The sequence below is a fragment of the Convolutriloba macropyga genome, chromosome 1, assembly GCF_964194025.1.
Source record: "Convolutriloba macropyga chromosome 1, txConMacr16.3, whole genome shotgun sequence".
NCBI lineage: Eukaryota > Metazoa > Xenacoelomorpha > Acoela > Convolutidae > Convolutriloba > Convolutriloba macropyga.
In genome coordinates, this window is record NC_134468.1 from 18,966,167 (window position 1) to 18,983,879 (window position 17,713).

General features: G+C 32.1%; 4 protein-coding genes across 5 annotated transcripts in view; 1 reads left to right on the forward strand and 3 right to left on the reverse strand.

Moving 5' to 3' along the window:
* LOC142336124 (proteasome subunit beta type-2-like) overlaps positions 1-17,713 on the forward strand; it is a 344,687-nt gene that overhangs the window by 123,321 nt on the left and 203,653 nt on the right. The window lies entirely within an intron of this gene.
* Positions 1-17,713, reverse strand: part of LOC142336115 (phospholipase A and acyltransferase 3-like) — a 302,707-nt gene that overhangs the window by 91,296 nt on the left and 193,698 nt on the right. The window lies entirely within an intron of this gene.
* The window catches only part of LOC142336080 (uncharacterized), a 247,727-nt gene that overhangs the window by 36,316 nt on the left and 193,698 nt on the right, over positions 1-17,713 (reverse strand). The gene's annotated exons all lie outside the window — the stretch shown is intronic.
* The window catches only part of LOC142336056 (uncharacterized), a 63,908-nt gene that overhangs the window by 10,458 nt on the left and 35,737 nt on the right, over positions 1-17,713 (reverse strand). The gene's annotated exons all lie outside the window — the stretch shown is intronic.

Genomic DNA, 17,713 nt, shown 5'->3' on the forward strand with positions numbered 1-17,713 from the left:
TCAAAAGCAGTAAAATGGATCATATTGATAATATAATTTCACAATACTTTTTTTTACTCTCACAGCTCCGGCACACTTTCAAACACTTCCGTCCGTTCAAACACCGGATCTTTAAGCCATATTTTAATTCTAACCCGGCAGCAAGGATTTGCTCTCAAAATTTCTCACAAAATATTTTCATACATACATGACTGACGATTAACCAAAAAACCTTTTCTCAAAATTTCCTGATTGAATAAGTAGCATTTAATGAAATGTATATCAAAGTATCACCAGCTTCAGTCATTAACACATTTTTGCATCCAATGGGGAATTAATTATAAAGTCAATTAGTGATCGGTCTAGAGGCATTAAGGAGAGTTCCAGCTAATAGTAATTGGATACCCCCTCCATGTCTCCTAGCCACAAAGGGAAAAGCACGCCGAAGTCTACCACTTCAAGCTGCTTTAAGCTAAAGGCTCTTCTCTCTTTCTGTGGCTTTTGCTTTAAAATCCGCTCGCGGTAACTTGATCTCTTCCTCATTTGCAACTTCCCTCTCTAGCTCCCTCGGTCTCTTCCCACTTTCACGTTCTCAGCTACTTCCCAACTATTGTGTACTATTAGGAAGAATTAAAGCAAGAAGGCATGAAGGAAAGAATGATTTCGAATAATTTTTTGTACTGAACAAAAAAAACATCGGATATATAAAATTATTGGATATTTAAGAGAAATCATGGCCATATGTCCCTATACGTCCATAAGTCCCTATCATCGCAAAGCAACAAAGCAAAAACACCAGGGAAACTATGACAATTACAGATGAATCTGGGAACCACATAGCAATAAAAGCAAAATAAATGGGTAATAATATTCAGTATCATAGGCACTCTTCAACTTATGTTCCGACTTCTTGCAATGAGAGAAAGAAACCCATGCTAGTCCGGCTTTTTTTGCCAAATTAAGCGTCAACTAAAATGATATGAGGTTTTTTGAGAGAAGATTTTCCTGAAATCTTCAGGGAATACCAGATGGTTTTCTCGATTCTTGTCTTCAATAAAGATTTGATTTCTTCAATGACAAAAAAGTGCCATTGAACAACAAAACAATACAATGGCAGCAATCTTTGTATCCTGAATTTAAGGAAAAACGAGAAGAATATCGTTCTTGAAAAACGAGAATATCGTTTGACTATTGTTTCAACATTTTTCTCATGTTCTATAATAGTAATAAAGCTTCCTGGTAGCTTAAGAATGAAAACACTCAAAATTATCAAAAAACCATTAATCCTGACTGCATTAATCCTAATTTGTTGTCAAGACTCCATAAAAAACAAATTTCAGAAATCTCTGCTGAAATACTATTAATGAACATAACCGGCAGATCCCAGAACACCTTGGAAATAGACTTGCATGCCGTAAAACATCAAAAACCAAAATGAGTTGAAAAATTTATCGTCCTCTCCTAAAAAAACAGTGCAAAAATCAATTTTGTTGCGTCAGGTAAGTCACGCATTATCAAAATCTAGTTGTGACAGGCGGAGAAATTTAATTCAGAGGGGTGTAGCCAAACAATTTTTTAATCCGAGAAATAAAGCGTGAAGGCGTCACTCAAAAAGTCAAAGCGCAAGAACGTTCCAGAACAAATGTAAAGCGAAACAAAACCGTCAGACAAAACACAAAACAACATGCCCCGGGGTTAGTTAGGCGAAGAGGGGTGGAGGTAGGTATCAGGAAGGCAGGTGTGGGGAGGTAGGTGCGCTGTCTATCTGTAGTTTAGATAAGTAGGGGTAACATATATAGGCTCAAAATTTCTCAAAATGACCTCTTCACCTAAATATCATCAGCAGTTCCTACTTCCTAAACGTTACAGTTCCTACATATAAACGTTACGTTTAAGTGTAAATTTAAAGTCCAATGTTCGAAAAAAGAAGTTAACAATCAAAAACAGAAGTAAATGATCGAAACGAAAGAGATCAAAATTCATGTCATGAACGAACTTGCTCCAGCTTAAAAAAACATAGCCGGTAGAAAACCGGAAACGAACTAATCCAAATTGGAAATGAACATTTTCAACAAAACTATTGCCTGAATCATTCGCAGGCAGACAAAAATCAATGACCATTTGTCCCTCTACAAACATCAGAACACAAACCACCAAACAGATTATTAAAATCAATCTGTCTAATATCAAACAAACACTACGCCGAAAAGAGGGAATCCCAATATATTTGAAAGAACCATTTCTAATGAGGTTAAAGAATCAACTCACAAAAACAAACAGAACATTTAAAACGCAAAAACGGAAGAAAAAAATAGAAATCAAGAGACCCATGAGAAAAAAGTGCAATTTCATTTACGTTTATCAGGAGTTCTCAATTAATGGATCAAATTACATCAAACAAGCAATAAAACGTATACCATGGCATAAGTCACTCAATTCTAGACATCTAAGCCAGGTGCAAATTAAATAAGATAGAAGTGAACATTAAATGCTTATCAATAATGAGAACAAAGTATTAAATAGAAAAATTCAAATTAAGTGCAAAAAAAAGAATTCAGAGACAGAAGCAACAAAAAATACTACAAAATTATAAAGCAAAATTAGGTATATTTATATTAAGAACGGTCAACTAATCGAAAAAAATCATATCACACAACAAAAACACATGTAACGTACAACGAGCCTGTCAGTCTCAGGTATCTGACAGCAAAATATTAAAAGATGAATGAAGTTTCAAAACTGCTTATCAGTGACAAAAAATGAACAAACTAAAAACAACCAGTCCACTCCTTCCTTTTGGCAGGAAAACAGAATTAGTCCAATTGGGAAAAGACCATTTTCAACAAAACTATTACGACTATCAGTTACAAGCAGTATAATCATTGATATCATCTCTACCTATACAAACATCGCAAAACAAACGAAACAGATTAAAATCTAAAATCGAAAAAAAATACGCCGAAAAGAAGGCATCCAGCCAATTTTAAAAACCATTTCTATTGAATATTAAGCATCAACTGAAAAATAGCCAAGAGAACACGCAAAAGTCAAAAACGAAAAAAAAAACGAATCGAGAGAGATCCAAGTGGAAATAATTGAAAAGTTTTCTGCAAAAATTCAGTTACGTTTACATCATGCGATCTGAACTAATAAATAACTACATCACACAGTCAGTAGACCCTATACCAAAAAAAAGTTAGTCACTTCAAGGTATCTGTGCCAGGAAAACTAAATCGAGGATAAAATCGAACCGTTAATACTTATTTAAAATAACAACAAAGTTTTAGACAAAACTGAAGACAAGAACAACCAACCCAATCAATCACCCTGAGAGCACATGCAGAAACGGTTTAATTTTGAAGTAAACGTTTTTCATAAAAGCATTGCCAATATCAGCCAAAAGCAGTACAATTAATGATCATATGTCCCTATCCAATCGTTATGAGAAAATCGGCTCAGCATTGAAAGCAATCACTCCAAAACTTTACGAATTTCACGCTATAAAGTCACATTTGTTTATCGGCCCGAGCAATATATATTGACAAAAAGCATCACCTCAGAACAAACCGAGAGAATAAAAAAGAAAGAGCAAAAAAAAGTATTCGGAAACAGAAGCAACAAAAATTACTACAAAACTTCAAACCAAAAAAATCAGAAATTTCAATCAAAAAAATTTGTATTAAGAACTGGCAACTGATCGAAAGAACTCAAATCACAAAACAAAAAACACATTTAATATACAACGAGTCTGTCAGTCTCAGGTATATGACAGCAAAATATTAAAAGATCAATGAAGTTTCAAAACTGCTAATCAATAACAAAAATTAACTAAACTAAAAACAACCAGTCCACTTCATCTTTTTGGCAGGAAAAAAGAATTAGTCCAATTGGGCAAAGACTATTTTCAACAAAACTATTACAACTCATTTACAAGCAGTATAATCGCTGATATCTTCTGTCCCTATCCAAACATCACAAGTCAAACCAAACAGATAAAAATCAATGTCTAAAATCTAAAATCGAAAAAAATACGCTTAGAAGAAGGCATTCAACAAAATTGACGGAACCATTTCTATTGAAGATTAGGCATCAACTGATAATTAGCCGAGAGAACACTCAAAAATCAAAAACGAAAAAAAAACGAATCGAGAGAGATCCAAGTGGAAACAATTGAAAAGTTTTCTGCAAAAATTCAGTTACGTTTACATCATGCGATCCGAACTAATAAAAAACTAAATCACACAGGCAGTAGGCCCAATACCATACAAAAAGTTAGTCACTTCAAGGTATCTGTGCCAGGAAAACTGAATCGAGGATAAAATCGAACCGTCAATACTTATTTAAAATAACAACAAAGTTTTAGACAAAACTGAAGACAAGAACAACCAACCCAATCCACCGTGAGAGCAAATGCAGAGACGGTTTAACTTTGAAGTAAACGTTTTTCATAAAAGAATTGCCAATATCAGCCAAAAGCAGTACAATTAATGATCATATGTCCCTATCCAATCGTTATGAGAAAATCGGCTCAGCATTAAAATCAATCACTCAACAAATCAATTATCAACAAATCGAGAGAAACCATATCACACAACCAAAACACATGTAACCTACATGGAGTCTGTCTGTCAGTCTCAGGTATCTAACAGCAAAAAATAAAAATGAAAATGAAATGTCAAAAAAGCTTATCGAATTAAATACAACATAGTCCACTCCTTTATCAGTTACAAGAAGTAAAATCATTGATCATATGTCCCTATCCAAACATGACAAGACAAACCAAACAGATTAAAATCATAATCGGCCAAACAAAAAAATAAATCAGTCCAAGGTTTTATGAATCTCACGATTTAATAATCCTGATTTAAGGCCAAAAAATTATGAAAAAATAGCATGAACTCGAAACCAACCAAAAGAAAAAACAACAGACAAGAAAAAAACGGAATTAGGAGACCAAATAAAGAAAAAGTAAGAGAAATCAATGGATAAAATCAGATATATCTAATGGATGAAACCATATTGCACACAGAAAGACAACGTACAAGAAGGCTGTTAATTTGAGATATCTGTCCGCAAATTTTAAAATTGAAGACAATAATGGAAATTTAAAAATGCAGATCAATAACAAAAAGCCAACAAAACAGTCCGAAAAACAACAAAACAAAGTCCACTCCTTCCTTCTGGAAAGAAAGCAGAAAATTTCCAATTTAAGAAAGACAACTTTTAGCATAACTATTGCCGCTATCAGTTACAAGCAATATAATCATCGATCATCTTTCCCTATCCAAACATCACAAGACAAGCCAAAACGATTAAAATCAATCTAACCAAAATCTGGAAAAATCTACACTCAAAAGAATGCATCGGAATATATATATCGCAAAACCACTTCTATTGAAGATAAAGCATCACCTCACAAAAACAGCGGAGAGAACACTGAAAACTGAAATACGAAAAGAACAACAGGAATCAAGAGACCCGAGATTAAATTCAAAAACTGTTAGGCAAAACTTCATTAGCTTTATATCATGAGGTCCCAACCAATGGAAAAAATTAAATCACAATATCAAAAAGCCTATAGCATACAAAAAGTCAGTCAAAAAAGTTTTTTTGCTAGGAACAAATAAAATAGAGAAAATCGAACTTTAATGATTATCAATTAAAGTACTTCACAGACGAACTTGAAAACAAGAGCAACAATACATTGCTTCTTTTTAGAGGAAAAGCAGAAATGGTTCAACTTCGAAGTGAATTGTTTCAATACAAACATTGCCAATATCAGTTAAAAGCAGTGCAATTACTGATCATTTGCCCCTATCCAATCAAATCATAATCGGCCAAACAAAAATATAAATCAGTCCAAGATTTTATGAATCTCACAATTTAAAAATCCTGATTTATAAAGCCAAAAAAATTATGAAAAAATAGCATGACCTCGAAATCAACCAAAAGAAAAAACAACAGACAAGAAAAAAACGGAATTAGGAGACCAAATTAAGAAAAAGTAAGAGAAATCAATGGACAAAATCAGATATATCTAATGGATGAAACCATATCGCACACAGAAAGACAAACAACGCACAAGAAGGCTGTTAATTTGAGATATCTGTCCGCAAATTTTAAAATTGAAGACAAAAATTGAAATTTAAAAATGCAGATCAATAACAAACAGCCGACAAAATAGTCCGAAAAACAACAAAACAACTAGTCCACTCCTTCCTTTTGGAAAGAAAGGAGAAAATTTCCAATTTTTAGAATAACTATTGCCGCTATCAGTTACAAGCAATATAATCATCGATCATCTTTCCCTTTCCAAACATCACAAGCAAGCCAAAAAAATTAAAATCAATCAGCCCAAAATCTGAAAAAGTTACACTGAAAAGAATGCATCGGAATATATTTCGCAAAACCACTTCTATTGAAGATAAAGCATCATCTCACAAAAACAGCGGAGCGAACACGGCAACCTCAAAAAAGGAAAGAAAAACAGGAATGAAGAGACCCGAGATTAAATTCAAAAACTATTTGGCAAAATTCAGTTAGCTTTATGTCATGAGGTCTCAATTAATGGAGAAAATTACATAACAAAATCAAAAAAATCTGTAGCATACCAGAAGTCAGTAAAAAAGTTTCTTTGCATGGAACAAATAGAAGAGAAAATCGAACTATTATGATTATCCAAATTAAGGTACTACACAGACGAACTTGAAAACTAGAGCAACAAAACATTGCTTCCGCTTTCGAGGAAAAGCAGAAATGGTTCAATTTCGAAGTGAATCGTTTCAATACAAATATTGCCAATATCAGTCAAAAGCAGTGCAATTACTAATCATTTGACCCTATCGAATCATATCATAATCGACCAAACATTAAAATAAATCACCTCAAAGCTTTATAAATCTCACAATAAAAAACTAATCCTGTTTGTAAGAACAAAAAATTGAAAAAATAGCATGAGCACGAAACCAACCAAAGAAAAAATAGACAAAAAAAGGATTTAGGAGACAGAATTATGAAAAAGTACAACAAATCAATAGATAAAATAAAAAATATCTAATGTATGAAATCATATCATACACGAAAAGACATATTAGGTACAAAATGGCTGTTAACCTGAGATATCTGTCCGCAAATTTTAAAATTGAAGACAAAAATGGAAATTTAAAAATGCAGATCAATAACAAAAAGCCGACAAAATAGTCCGAAAAACAATAAAACAACTAGTCCACTCCTTCCTTCTGGAAAGAAAGCACAAAACTTCAATTTGAGACAGATAATTCTTAGCATAACTATTGCCGCTATCAGTGACAAGCAATATAATCATCGATCATCTTTCCCTATCCAAACATCACAAGACAAGCCAACAAGATTAAAATCAATGTCTAAAATCTAAAATCGAAAAAATAGCTGAGAAGAAGGCATTCAACAAATTTGACGGATCCATTTCTATTGAAGATTAGGCATCAACTGACAAATAGCCGAGAGAACACTCAAAAATCAAAAACGAAAAGAAAAACAGGAATAAAGAGACCCGAGATTAAATTCAAAAACTATTAGGCAAAACTCAGTTAGCTTTATATCATGAGGTCCCAACCAATGGAAAAAATTAAATCACAAAATCAAAAAACCTATAGCATACAAAAAGTCAGTCAAAAAGGATTTTTTGCTAGGAACAAATAAAATAGAGAAAATCGAACTTATGATTATCAATAATAAAGTATTCACAGACGAACTTGAAAACAAGGACAACAATACATTGCTGCCTTTTTAGAGGAAAAGCAGAAATGGTTCAACTTCGAAGTGAATCGTTTCAATACAAACATTGCCAATATCAGTTAAAAGCAGTGCAATTACTGATCATTTGCCCCTATCCAATCAAATCATAATCGGCCAAACAAAAATATAAATCAGTCCAAGATTTTATGAAACTCACGATTTAAAAATCCTGATTTATAAAGCCAAAAAAATTATGAAAAAATAGCATGACCTCGTAATCAACCAAAAGAAAAAACAACAGACAAGAAAAAAACGGAATTAGGAGACCAAATTAAGAAAAAGTAAGAGAAATCAATGGACAAAATCAGATATATCTAATGGATGAAACCATATCGCACACAGAAAGACAAATAACGCACAAGAAGGCTGTTAATTTGAGATATCTGTCCGCAAATTTTAAAATTGAAGACAAAAATTGAAATTTAAAAATGCAGATCAATAACAAAAAGCCGACAAAATAGTCCGAAAAACAACAAAACAACTAGTCCACTCCTTCCTTTTGGAAAGAAAGGAGAAAATTTCCAATTTTTAGAATAACTATTGCCGCTATCAGTTACAAGCAATATAATCATCGATCATCTTTCCCTTTCCAAACATCACAAGACAAGCCAAAAAAATTAAAATCAATCTGCCCAAAATCTGAAAAAGTTACACTGAAAAGAATGCATCGGAATATATTTCGCAAAACCACTTCTATTGAAGATAAAGCATCATCTCACAAAAACAGCGGAGAGAACACGGCAACCTCAAAAAAGGAAAGAAAAACAGGAATCAAGAGACCCGAGATTAAATTCAAAAACTATTTGGCAAAATTCAGTTAGCTTTATGTCATGAGGTCTCAATTAATGGAGAAAATTACATTACAAAATCAAAAAAATCTTTAAAATACCAGAAATCAGTAAAAAAGTTTCTTTGCATGGAACAAATAGAAGAGAAAATCGAACTATTATGATTATCCAAATTAAGGTACTACACAGACGAACTTGAAAACTAGAGCAACAAAACATTGCTTCCTCTTTCGAGGAAAAGCAGAAATGGTTCAATTTCGAAGTGAATCGTTTCAATACAAATATTGCCAATATCAGTCAAAAGCAGTGCAATTACTAATCATTTGACCCTATCGAATCATATCATAATCGACAAAACATTAAAATAAATCACCTCAAAGCTTTATAAATCTCACAATAAAAAACTAATCCTGTTTGTAAGAACAAAAAATTGAAAAAATAGCATGAGCACGAAACCAACCAAAAAAAAATAGACAAAAAAAAGGATTTAGGAGACAGAATTATGAAAAAATACAACAAATCAATAGATAAAATCAAAAATATCTAATGTATGAAATCATATCATACACGAAAAGACATATTAGGTACAAAATGGCTGTTAATTTGAGATATCTGTCCGCAAATTTTAAAATTAAAGACAAAAAAGGAAATTTAAAAATGCAGATCAATAACAAAAAGCCGACAAAATAGTCCGAAAAACAATAAAACAACTAGTCCACTCCTTCCTTCTGGAAAGAAAGCAGAAAACTTCAATTTGAGACAGATAATTTTTAGAATAACTATTGCCGCTATCAGTGACAAGCAATATAATCATCGATCATCTTTCCCTATCCAAACTTCACAAGACAAGCCAACAAAATTAAAATCAATGTCTAAAATCTAAATCGAAAAAAATAGCTGAGAAGAAGGCATTCAACAAATTTGACGGATCCATTTCTATTGAAGATTAGGCATCAACTGACAAATAGCCGAGAGAACACTCAAAAATCAAAAACGAAAAGAAAAACAGGAATAAAGAGACCCGAGATTAAATTCAAAAACTATTAGGCAAAACTCAGTTAGCTTTATATCATGAGGTCCCAACCAATGGAAAAAATTAAATCACAAAATCAAAAAACCTATAGCATACAAAAAGTCAGTCAAAAATGATTTTTTGCTAGGAACAAATAAAATAGAGAAAATCAAACTTATGATTATCAATAATAAAGTATTCACAGACGAACTTGAAAACAAGGACAACAATACATTGCTGCCTTTTTAGAGGAAAAGCAGAAATGGTTCAACTTCGAAGTGAATCGTTTCAATACAAACATTGCCAATATCAGTCAAAAGCAGTGCAATTACTGATCATTTGACACTATCGAATTATATAATAATCGACCAAACATTAAAATAAATCACCCCAAAGCTTTATAAATCTCACGATAAAAAACTAATCCTGATTTATTAGAACAAAATATTATGAAAAATAGCATGGGCACGAAACCAACCAAAAGAAAAAATGGACTAAAAACGGATTTCGGAGACAGAATTATGAAAAAGTACGACAAATCAATGGATAAAATCAAATATATCCAATGGATGAAATCATATCACACACAAATAGACGAATAACGTACAAGGCGGCTGTTAATTTAAGATATCTGTCCGCAAAAAATAACATTGAAGACAAAAATGGAAATTTAAAAATGCAGATCAATAACAAAAAATAAGCCGACAAACTAAGCCGACAAAATAAGCCAAAAAACAACAAAACAACTAGTCCACTCCTGCCCTCTGGAAAAAAAGCAGAAAAATTCTAATTTAAGAAAGACCATTTTAAGCATAACTATTGCCGCTATCAGTTACCAGCAATATAATCATTGATCATTTGTCCCTATCCAAAAATCACAAGACAAGCCGAAAAGATTAAAATCAATCTGCCCAAAATCTGAAAAAGTTACACTGAAAAGAATGCATCGGAATATATTTCGCAACGCCGCTTCTATTGAAGATAAAGCATTACCTCACAAAAAAAGCGGAGAGAACACTGAAAACTCAAAAACGAAAAGAAAAACAGGAATCAAGAGACACGAGATTAAATTCAAAAACTTTTTGGCAAAATTCAGTTAGCTTTATATCATGAGCTCTCATTTAATGGAGAAAATTACATCACAAAATCAAAAAAAACCTGTAGCATACAAAAAGTCAATAAAAAAGGTTTCTTTGCCAGGAACAAATAAAATACAGGAGAAAATCAAACTATTATGATCATCAATATTAAAGTACTACACAGACGAACTTGAAAACTAGAGCAACAAAACATTGCTTCCTTTTTCGAGGAAAAGCAAAATGGTTCAACTTCGAAGTGAATCGTTTCAATACAAACATTGTCAATATCAGTTAAAAGCAGTGCAATTACTGATCATTTGCCCCTATCCAATCAAATCATAATCGGCCAAACAAAAATATAAATCAGTCCAAGAATTTATGAATCTCACGATTTAAAAATCCTGATTTATAAAGCCAAAAAAATTATGAAAAAATAGCATGACCTCGAAATCAACCAAAAGAAAAAACAACAGACAAGAAAAAAACGGAATTAGGAGACCAAATTATGAAAAAGTACGACAAATCAATAGATAAAATCAAATATATCCAATGGATGAAATCATATCACACACAAATAGACGAATAACGTACAAGGCGGCTGTTAATTTAAGATATCTGTCCGCAAAAAATAACATTGAAGACAAAAATGGAAATTTAAAAATGCAGATCAATAACAAAAAATAAGCCGACAAACTAAGCCGACAAAATAAGCCAAAAAACAACAAAACAACTAGTCCACTCCTGCCCTCTGGAAGAAAAGCAGAAAAATTCTAATTTAAGAAAGACCATTTTAAGCATAACTATTGCCGCTATCAGTTACCAGCAATATAATCATTGATCATTTGTCCCTATCCAAAAATCACAAGACAAGCCGAAAAGATTAAAATCAATCTGCCCAAAATCTGAAAAAGTTACACTGAAAAGAATGCATCGGAATATATTTCGCAACGCCGCTTCTATTGAAGATAAAGCATTACCTCACAAAAAAAGCGGAGAGAACACTGAAAACTCAAAAACGAAAAGAAAAACAGGAATCAAGAGACACGAGATTAAATTCAAAAACTTTTTGGCAAAATTCAGTTAGCTTTATATCATGAGCTCTCATTTAATGGAGAAAATTACATCACAAAATCAAAAAAAAACCCTGTAGCATACAAAAAGTCAATAAAAAAGGTTTCTTTGCCAGGAACAAATAAAATACAGGAGAAAATAAAACTATTATGATCATCAATATTAAAGTACTACACAGACGAACTTGAAAACTAGAGCAACAAAACATTGCTTCCTTTTTCGAGGAAAAGCAAAATGGTTCAACTTCGAAGTGAATCGTTTCAATACAAACATTGCCAATATCAGTCAAAAGCAGTGCAATTACTGATCTTTTGACCCTATCCAATCAAATGATAATCGACCAAACATTAAAATAAATCACCCCAAAGCTTTATAAATCTCACGACAAAAAAACTAATCTTGATTTATAAGAACAAAAATTTATGAAATGGCACGAAACCAACCAAAAGAAAAAAGACAAAAAGAAGGAATTAGGAGACAGAATTAAGAAAAAGTACAACAAACCAATGAATAAAATCAAATATATCTAATGGGTCAAATCATATCACACATAAATAGACAAATAACGTACAAGGCGGCTGTTAATTTGAGATCTCTCCGCAAAAATTAAAATTGCAGACAAAAATGAAAATTGAAAAATGCAGATCAATAACAAAAAGCCGAAAAACAACAGAACAACTAGTCCAGACCTTCCTTCTGGAAAGAAAGCAGAAAATGTCTAATTTGGGAAAGACCATTTTCAGCATAACTATTGCCGCTATCAGTTAAAAGCAATATAATCATTGATCATTTGTCCCTATCCACACATCACAAGACAAGCCACAAAGATTAAAATCAATCTGCCCAAAATCTGAAAAATTTAAACAGAAAAGAATGCATCGGAATACATTTCGCAAAACCACTTCTATTGAAGATAAAGCATAACCTCACAAAAACAGCGAAGAGAACACCGAAAACTCAAAAACGAAAAGAAAAACAGGAATCAAGAAATCCGAGATTAAATTCAAAAACTTTTATGGCAAAATTCAGTTAGCTTTATATCATGAGTTCTCATTTAATGGAGAAAATTACATCGCAAAATCAAAAAAAACCTGTAGCATACAAAAAGTCAATAAAAAAGGTTTCTTTGCCAGGAACAAATAAAATACAGGAGAAAATCAAACTATTATGATTATCAATATTAAAGTACTACACAGACGAACTTGAAAACTAGAGCAACAAAACAGTGCTTCCTTTTTCGAGGAAAAGCAGAAATGGTTCAATTTCGAAGTGAATCGTTTCAATACAAACATTGCCAATATCAGTCAAAAGCAGTGCAATTACTGATCTTTTGACCCTATCCAATCAAATCATAATCGAACAAACATTAAAATAAATCACCCCAAAGCTTTATAAATCTCACGACAAAAAACTTATCTTGATTTATAAGAACAAAAATTTATGAAAAAATAGCATGGGCACGAAACCAACAAAAGAAAAAAGACAAAAAGAAGGAATTAGGAGACAGAATTAAGAAAGAGTACAACAAATCAATGAATAAAATCAAATATATCTAATGGATCAAATCATATCACACATAAATAGACGAATAACGTACAAGGCGGCTGTTAATTTAAGATATCTGTCCGCAAAAAATAACATTGAAGACAAAAATGGAAATTTAAAAATGCAGATCAATAACAAAAAATAAGCCGACAAACTAAGCCGACAAAATAAGCCAAAAAACAACAAAACAACTAGTCCACTCCTTCCTTCTGGAAAGAAAGCAGAAAATTTCGAATTTGGGAAAGACCATTTTCAGCATAACTATTGCCGCTATCAGTTAAAAGCAATATAATCATTGATCATTTGTCCCTATCCACACATCACAAGACAAGCCAAAAAGATTAAAATCAATCTGCCCAAAATCTGAAAAATTTAAACAGAAAAGAATGCATCGGAATACATTTCGCAAAACCACTTCTATTGAAGATAAAGCATAACCTCACAAAAACAGCGGAGAGAACACCGAAAACTCAAAAACGAAAAGAAAAACAGGAATCAAGAAATCCGAGATTAAATTCAAAAACTATTTGGCAAAATTCAGTTAATTTATATCATGAGATCTCAACTAATGGAGAAAATTACATCCATAACCAAAAAAAACCTATAGCACAGGAAAAGTCAGTCAATAAAGTTTCTTTGCTGGTAACAAATAAAGAAAATCGAATTTTTATGATTATCAATAATTAAGTACTTCACAGACGAACTTGAAAACTAGATCAACAAAACATTGCTTCCTTTTTCGGGCAGAAGCAAAAATGGTTCAACTTCGAAGTGAATCTTTTCAATACAAACGTTGCCAATATCAGTCAAAAGCAGTGCAATTATTGATCATTTGCCCCTTTCCAAACAAATAATATTCGGCCAAACATTAAAATGAATCACTCCAAGGCTTTATAAATGTCACGATAAAGAAACCTGATTTATAAGGCCAAAACATTATGAAAAAAAGCATGGGCTCGAAACCAACCAAAAGAAAAAAAGACAAAAAAATGGGAAGTAGGAGACAGAATTCAGAAAAAGTGCGACAAATCAATGGATAAAATCAAATACATCTAATCAATGAAATCAAATCACACACAAATAGACAAGTAATGTACAAAAAGACTGTTCATTTGAGATATCTGTCCGCAAAAATTAAAATTGAAGACGAAAATGGAAATTTAAAAATGCAGATCAATAAAAAAAATAAGCCGACAAACTAAGCCGACAAAATAAGCCGAAAAACAACAAAACAACTAGTCCACTCCTTCCTTCCTGAAAGCCGAAAATTTCAAAATTAAGGAAGATCATTTTCAGCATAAGTATTCCCGCTATCAGTTACAAGCAATATAATCATTGATCATTTGTCCCTATCCAAACATCACAAGACAAGCCAAAAACAATTAAAATCAATCTGCCCAAAATCTGAAAAAGATACATTGAGAAGAATGCATCGGAATATATTTCGCAAAACCACTTCTATTGAAGATAAAGCACCACCTCACAAAAACAGCGGAGAGAACACTGAAAACTCAAAAACAAAAAGAAAAACAGGAATCAAGAGACACGAGATTAAATTCAAAAACTTTTTGGCAAAATTCGGTTAGCTTTATATCATGAGTTCTCATTTAATGGAGAAAATTACATCGCAAAATCAAAAAAAAACCTGTAGCATACAAAAAGTCAATAAAAAAGGTTTCTTTGCAAGGAACAAATAAAAAACAGGAGAAAATCAAACTATTATGATTATCAATATTAAAGTACTACACAGACGAACTTGAAAACTAGAGCAACAAAACATTGCTTCCTTTTTCGAGGAAAAGCAGAAACGGTTCAATTTCGAAGTGAATCGTTTCAATACAAACATTGCCAATATCAGTCAAAAGCAGTGCAATTAATGATCTTTTGACCCTATCCAATCAAATCATAATCGAACAAACATTAAAATAAATCACCCCAAAGCTTTATAAATCTCACGACAAAAAACTAATCTTGATTTATAAGAACAAAAATTTATGAAAAAATAGCATGGGCACGAAACCAACCAAAAGAAAAAAAGACAAAAAGAAGGAATTAGGAGACAAAGTTAAGAAAAAGTACAACAAATCAATGAATAAAATCAAATATATCTAATGGATCAAATCATATCACACACAAATAGACGAATAACGTACAAGGCGGCTGTTAATTTAAGATATCTGTCCGCAAAAAAAACATTGAAGACAAAAATGGAAATTTAAAAATGCAGATCAATAACAAAAAATAAGCCGACAAACTAAGCCGACAAAAGAAGCCAAAAAAACAACAAAACAACTAGTCTACTCCTTCCTTCTGGAAAGAAAGCAGAAAATTTTGAATTTGGGAAAGACCATTTTCAGCATAACTATTGCCGCTATCAGTTAAAAGCAATATAATCATTGATCATTTGTCCCTATCCACACATCACAAGACAAGCCAAAAAGATTAAAATCAATCTGCCCAAAATCTGAAAAATTTAAACAGAAAAGAATGCATCGGAATACATTTCGCAAAACCACTTCTATTGAAGATAAAGCATAACCTCACAAAAACAGCGGAGAGAACACCGAAAACTCAAAAACGAAAAGAAAAACAGGAATCAAGAAATCCGAGATTAAATTCAAAAACTATTTGGCAAAATTCAGTTAATTTATATCATGAGATCTCAACTAATGGAGAAAATTACATCCATAACCAAAAAAACCTATAGCACACAAAAAGTCAGTCAATAAAGTTTCTTTGCTGGTAACAAAAAGAAAATCGAATTTTTATGATTATCAATAATTAAGTACTTCACAGACGAACTTGAAAACTAGATCAACAAAACATTGCTTCCTTTTTCGGGCAGAAGCAAAAATGGTTCAACTTCGAAGTGAATCTTTTCAACACAAACGTTGCCAATATCAGTCAAAAGCAGTGCAATTATTGATCATTTGCCCCTTTCCAAACAAATAATATTCGGCCAAACATTAAAATGAATCACTCCAAGGCTTTATAAATGTCACGATAAAGAAGCCTGATTTATAAGGCCAAAACATTATGAAAAAAAGCATGGGCTCGAAACCAACCAAAAGAAAAAGACAAAAAAATGGGAAGTAGGAGACAGAATTCAGAAAAAGTGCGACAAATCAATGGATAAAATCAAATACATCTAATCAATGAAATCAAATCACACACAAATAGACAAGTAATGTACAAAAAGACTGTTCATTTGAGATATCTGTCCGCAAAAATTAAAATTGAAGACGAAAATGGAAATTTAAAAATGCAGATCAATAAAAAAAATAAGCCGACAAACTAAGCCGACAAAATAAGCCGAAAAAAAAACAAAACAACTAGTCCACTCCTTCCTTCCTGAAAGCCGAAAATTTCAAAATTAAGGAAGATCATTTTCAGCATAACTATTGCCGCTATCAGTTACAAGCAATATAATCATTGATCATTTGTCCCTATCCAAACATCACAAGACAAGCCAAAAACAATTAAAATCAATCTGCCCAAAATCTGAAAAAGTTACATTGAGAAGAATGCATCGGAATATATTTCGCAAAACCACTTCTATTGAAGATAAAGCACCACCTCACCACCTCACCACAGCGGAGAGAACACTGAAAACTCAAAAACGAAAAGAAAAACAGGAATCAAGAGATCCCAGATTAAATTCAACAACTATTTGGCAAAATTCAGTTAACTTTATATCATGAGATCTCAACTAATGGAGAAAATTACATCACATTACCAAAAAAACCTATAGCACATGAAAACTCAGTCAATAAGGTTTCTTTGCGGGTAACAAATAGAGAAAACCGAATTTTGATGATTATCAATAATAAAGTACTACACAGACGAACTTGAAAACTAGAGCAACAAAACATTGCTTCCTTTTTCGAGCAGAAGCAGAAATGGTTTACCTTCGAAGTGAATCGTTTCAATACAAACGTTGCCAATATCAGTCAAAAGCAGTGCAATTACTGATCATTTGCCCCTATCCAAACAAATAATAATCGGCCAAACATTAAAATGAATCACTCCAAGGCTTTATAGATGTCACGATAAAAAAATCCTGATTTATGAGGCTAAAATATTATGAAAAAAAGCATGCGCTCGAAACCAACCAAAAGAAAAAAAGATAAAAAATGGGAAGTAGGAGACAGAATTAAGAAAAACTGCGACAAATCAATGGATAAAATCAAATATATCTAATGGATCAAATCATATCAAACACAAATAGACGAATAACGTACAAGGCGGCTGTTAATTTAAGATATATGTCCGCAAAAATTAACATTGAAGACAAAAATGGAAAATTAAAAATGCAGATCAATAACAAAAAATAAACCGACAAACTAAGCCGACAAAATAAGCCAAAAAACAACAAAACAACTAGTCCACTCCTTCCTTCTGGAAAGAAAGCAGAAAATTTCGAATTTGGGAAAGACCATTTTCAGCATAACTATTGCCGCTAT